Source organism: Pseudorca crassidens, chromosome 13, assembly GCF_039906515.1.
Source record: "Pseudorca crassidens isolate mPseCra1 chromosome 13, mPseCra1.hap1, whole genome shotgun sequence".
In the NCBI taxonomy this organism is placed as follows: Eukaryota; Metazoa; Chordata; class Mammalia; order Artiodactyla; family Delphinidae; genus Pseudorca; species Pseudorca crassidens.
In genome coordinates this window covers 24,866,442-24,872,441 of record NC_090308.1, presented here as the reverse complement: position 1 = coordinate 24,872,441, position 6,000 = coordinate 24,866,442, and positions in this window count along the sequence as shown.

Here is a 6,000-nt window from a genome sequence, read left to right as displayed (position 1 = left end):
GCAGGGAGGCAGGAAAGAGCCGGCGGCTCCTTCCCTCCCTCCCGATTGGAGAGGGAGGAGGAAGCGGGGGAAGTGCCGCCGACACCGGGCGAGAGGGAGGGGAGGCGAAAGAAAGGAAAGGGGGAGGAGAAAAGGGCCGGCCCGGGGAACCACCTGCGGCTCCCGCGGCCGCCGCTCCCAGCGCTCGCGGGGAGGTGGTGGCCCCGCGCCTGGACGTACCCTGGCGGGCCGGGCACGGCCGCCCGGTCTGGGGGTTCCCACGTCGCCGCCTCACTTCCCGTCAAAGCCCCCCCCGGCGGTTGGGCAGAGCCCTCGCCCGACCCCCGGCCCCCGCCCGGGGAGGGGTGGGGCGCCGCGGGGCGGAGGCACGAGGGCGGCGGCGGCGAGCCCAGCTCCGGCTGCTCACCTGCGCTTCTGCCCGCGGGGCCCGGGTCAGCGCGCCCCGCCCGCCGGCGCCCCTCCGGGGCCTTTGTGGGTCTCCCTAGGCTCTCCCAGTCCCCCTCTGGAAGGCGGCCACGACTTCCGGGCCGCTTCGGTGGATCTAAAAGAGGACCTCGTTAAATCGCCCAGTGGCCAGGGGTTCTGTAGCCGACTAGGAGTGCGCGCGTCCCAACTGGGGGGCGGGGAGGACTCTAAGGACTTCTTTTTGGAGGTGCTTCAAGTGAGTTTTTCTTAGCAAAATGGCTCCTCCTGTGGCTCCCTCCCTCCATCTGGAAGGGTCCTGGAGAAATGTGCTGAATCTGGGTTTCTTGCCCCAAGCTTGTGAGAGAGAGAGAGAGGGTGAGTGTGTGTGTTGGGAAAGTGGGGAGCGGGGGTGGGTGGGTGGGGGGACGGGGGAGAGGGCAGACCAGAACCTAGAACCCTGAATTCGGTGCCTGGAAGACGTTTAAGCTAAATGCTATTGAGATCACGGTCATGGGACACCCCACTAACTCAAACCTTCTGGTTAGAAGTATTTGAGGAGACTGAGTCCAATACCCCGAAGCTAAAATCTCACTGGCCTCCTCGCTATGTTTGCTCAGCAAAGGAATCTCGGTTCTTCGGTTTCTGCCCCCCAAGTGACCCGAATTGCTGTGCTGTTGGGTTGCAGTTTGGGAATCAGTCTCCCAGAGCTGTGCTGATTGTACTACAAAGTGGATTCCCTTTCTCTGGGAGACAGAAGAAGTGCAAGACAAACAGGCCTAAGGGAGCACCTTCAGATGAAAGTTAATAGAAATGGGTTCTGGTCTTTCCCTTGTACAGCTGATCATTTTTCACAATACGGGCAAATAACAGTCTCATAGATCACGCACTCTGACAACCTGCGGGTTATTATGAGGCACAAAGGAACTGCTGCTGTCCCTGAAAAAAATGCTTTGAAATTTATGAAGCACCGTATAAACATCAGGTACAGTATAAAAGTGTGTGATTCTCTCAAGAAGTATTTGTTGAGCGCCTGTGTGTGAAGCCTGGCTAGAAAATTAAGATACAGTCAGCAAAGCTGGCTCCATCCCAGCCATCAGGGGGCTCCCGGTGCAGGGAACCAGAATTAACATTTTGAATTCACAAATAATTCACCTATTTATACAATTCAGTGGATTTTAGTATATTCAGTGTTATGCAAACATCACAATTTTAGAACATTTTCATCACCTCCTCCTCTATCCGCCCCTCCACCAAAAACACAGTTCTCTTCAATACTCACTCATCTTTTTGTTTCTATGTATCTGCCTCTTCTGGACATTTCATATAAAGGAAATTACACAATATGTGCCCCTTTGTGTCTATCTTCTTTTGCTTAGCATCCTGTTCTCCCAGTTCATCCATGTTACACCCTATATAAGTGCTTCAGTTCCTTTTATGGCTGAATAATATTACATTGCATGGATATACCACATTCGTTCATCCGTTGATTGACAGCTGAGTTTCCACTTTTGGGCTATTATAAGTACTGCTGCTATGCACATTCATGTACAAGATTTTGTGTGGATATAGGTTTTCATTTCTGTTGAGTATACATACACCCAGGAGTAGAACTGATGTGTCACATGCTAATTATGTTTAACTTTTTGAGGAACTGCCAGACCATTTTCCAAAGCAGCTGCACCATTTCACATTCCCACCAGCAGCGTACAAGGGTTCCAGTTTTTCCACATCTTCACCAATACTTGATATTATCTTTTTAATTCTAGCCATCCTAATGGTTGTGAAGTGGTATCTCATTGTGGGTTTGATTTACATTTCCCTGAAAGCTAATGATTTGGAGCATCTTTTCATGTGTTTATTAGCCATTTGTTTCTCTTCTTTGTAATAAGATAGCATACATTTGTGGAGAAATGTCTGTTCAGAAATTTTGTCCATTTTTCAAAGACTGGATTATTGTCTTTTTGTTATTAAGAAGGAATAGGTCTTTACATAGTCTAGATACATGTCCTTTATCATGAATAACACTAACTGCTTCAGCAGACTGTTGTCGTTCAGCATTCATTAATTTGTGCATTCATCCTTCTCATCCCTTGAGACTGTTATCTTGGTCTGCAAAGAAATATGGTTTAATCACATAAACTAATATAAGGGGAGCAAGGACATTTTTGTTAATTTGTAATCCTGGGGCAATATGAATAGATTTTTTTTTTTCCTGCGGTACACGGGCCTGTCACTGTCGTGGCCTCTCCCGTTGCGGAGCACAGGCTCCGGACGCGCAGGCTCAGTGGCCTACGGGCCCAGCCGCTCCGCGGCATGTGGGATCTTCCCGGACCGGGGCACGAACCCGTGTCCCCTGCATCAGCAGGCGGACTCTCAACCACTGCGCCACCAGGGAAGCCCTGAATAGAATTTTTTAATAAAATGATTTCAGTACTCCAGAAGCTGAATTTAAGCTCTCTACGTAACCAGAACATTGAATAAACAGGATTTGTGGAGTGTACCCATAAAAGCAACTCAATTTTTGTTGCCTACCGCCCCATTAAAAATCAGTTCTTCCCCTTCCACTTAATGACAACTCAAGCAGTCCCATAACTATTTTGTTTTCTCTCAGGTAATTGAAAGTCCTGCTATTACTTAGAGATAAGACATGCTCTTATTTCAGTAATTAAAATCTTGCTCCTTCCCCAGCAGGGCTATCTGTGGGCAGAAGTCAGGCAAAGGGCTTTGTCCTCCATCTCACCCTCCCCGGCCAGCTTGCTAACAATCATGAGGGGAGGGAGGCGTGGGGCAGCAGGAAAGTTTATCTTGGGCTGGTACTCTGACAGAAAGGGCATCACACCCTCTGGGCCTGATGGACGTTTGAAGCCAAATCTTTCATGAACACTTTTGTGGCCCCTACTGGGAATGCTGGAACATACTTCCCGAGAGGCTGGCAAGGCTGGCAAGGAAGTCTCTCTAACTGCTTATTCTACCTCAGTCTTGGTTTTCCTTGAGTCCACTCCGCACAGACTCTCGCTGTTGGGTCCTCTCAACTCTCCAGCAAGACCTTTTAGGCAGAATCCCTTTCAAAATGACCCCAAGCTGACCTTCCTACTGTGGACTCCCATATGGTCTCTGAGATTCACACATTTCTAGAAAGCTTATGGTTGAAAGGTAGAACAACTTCCTCCCAGACGTGGCCCTCTACTCTGCCCCATAGGATGCAGTACCTTCCTCAGGTGGGAATCTGGCACCATCCACTGTCAGCTTGGAGCCTACACCACGCTCTCAGAGGTTCTGAGAAAGTCCTCACCTGGCTTGGTGTTAGATGCCAGTGCCCCTACCCTTGCGGAATGAGGCCAAAACTCCCCAGGCAGCTCCATCCAAACAAATGCTCCTCCCAAAGCCCTCCCAACAGTAACCTCTTTTGTAGTCTCTGCCTGAATAGGTATCTCATCAGTCCTCAACCACTTAGTACTTTGAGATTTCCACCTTGTAGTCTCCATCCTAACTCATTTTGGTATCTGATAGCTGTCATCTCCTGGTGCATCAGTCATAACTTCCCCGTTAACATCCTGTAAAATAATATATATAACAGAAAAAACTATGCTAATTTATTCCAAGAAGAATTTAATGCCACCTACTAAGTTAAGGAAAGTAGGAAAAGAATCTCATTTGGGAGAGAAGTGGTTTGGTGTGACATGCAGTTAGAAGGATGTCATGGGTAGGTAAAGATCTGAGGGTGGAATTCAGATAAGGTTTGGGAGCCATAGAGGTACTACTTAAAGGTAATACTTAAATACATGAGAACAGATGTCCTAAGAGCTAATAGATGACTAACTGTAAGGATGGATGAGCAGAGAGCTAAGGTCCAAGTCAGGGAAAGGCCCCAGCCAGGGGGCAAGAGGAGAAGAAAGGAGATTGAAAGAAAACAAAGGAGGAAATCTGAGTGGTGGCTTTCACCAATCCCTAGGGTAGCGGAGCTTAAGACTGAAAAAGTGGCCAAAACGAGGCAGGTAGAGGTAAGTGGGGAAGGGGTTATTGGCAACCTTCAAAAGAACAATTCCATTATGACAGTGGGGGCAGAGGCCAGATATCAGTGATATGAATAGAGAGGATATAGAGAGAGAGGATGTGTGTGTGTGTGTGTGGGGGGGGGAACATTCATAGAGAAAACTGCCATGAAAAGAAGCTCAAAAATGGATTCAATAAGGCATTATTATCAAAACATTTTTCCCCTCAAAGTAGTGCTTGAAAACCAGGTCTGGCTCAAGATGGCGCTATGAAAACCAGGACACTGCCCATCCTAGTGGGCCGTCCTCCCCCTTTTCTGCTGACAGAACTCACCTTGTGTACCGGTATGTCCAGCCTCTTGAGATGTCATAATCCTTCTGTCCCATCCTGGTTTGACAGTGAGTGGTCAGGTGTGACCCAACTCTAAGCCAATAAATTTTAAGGGGAAGTGGGAGCCTTCAAGAAATATTCGCCTCCTTGATGAGAGGAGAAAGAAAAGAGAAGGCTCTCTCATTGTCGTCTCTCTGGTCAGACCGCTGCCTCCTGCCTTTGGATGCACTCTGATCATGATGGGATATCTGGAACTGCGGCAGGATCTTGAGACCATGAGACGCAACCCAGAAGAATGAAAGCCATCATGCAAATACTGCACTTGCCCCATAAGGATGACCCCATGTGCACTTAAGGGGTAAATCCTCATGGTCTGGGGACCGGGAACATTAGCATCACCTGGAATCTCATTAGAACTACAGAATCACAGGCCCCAGACTGGCTGAGAATAATTCAACAAGCTCCCCAGGTGAATCAGATGTATTGTAATATTTTAGTTTGAGAAGCACTAAACTGTTGGATGGATTTTTCTGTTACTTCAGTTGAATACATAGGAATTTGTGAGGGGAAGAAGTGGTGGGTGATCAAGGGATTGAAGATTCTGGAGAGAATTAAGTGAACATGGAAGGATGAGACCAAGAATACAAATGAAGTTGCCAGATGGCCTAGATCTCAGTAAGACGGGAGCAAAAACCATCCATTTGGAGGGGATATGAGAAAGGAAATGTGGGGGGCTTCCCTGGTGGCACAGTGGTTGAGAGTCCGCCTGCCTATGCAGGGGACACGGGTTCGTGTCCCGGTCTGGGAGGACCCTACATGCCGCGGAGCAGCTGGGCCCGTGAGCCATGGCCACTGAGCCTGCGCGTCCGGAGCCTGTGCTCCGCAACGGGAGAGGTCACAACAGTGAGAGGCCCGCGTACCGCAAAATAAATAAATAAATAAATAAATAAATAAAAATACTTTATAAAAAAAAAAAAGAAAGGAAATGTAGGGAGTTTCTTAGCAACTCAACAAGTGAAGAATACAAAAATTACTGAATGACAGCTCAGGTGAGTTGGATGGCTTGAGTAAGAGGCACGTGGATCTAACTTTTCTGCACTCTAGAAGCCGCAGAACAGAGAGAGCAGACGGTTGCAAATTAACACAGTGGGAACTTCAGGGGGATCAAGGTCACAATGAAGATCATTATTAAAAGGCTCTCTGTGGAGTATGAGGTGGATTGGAGAACGTGGCGGACAAACATAAGTAAATGACCTGAGTTCAAGGGAAGAG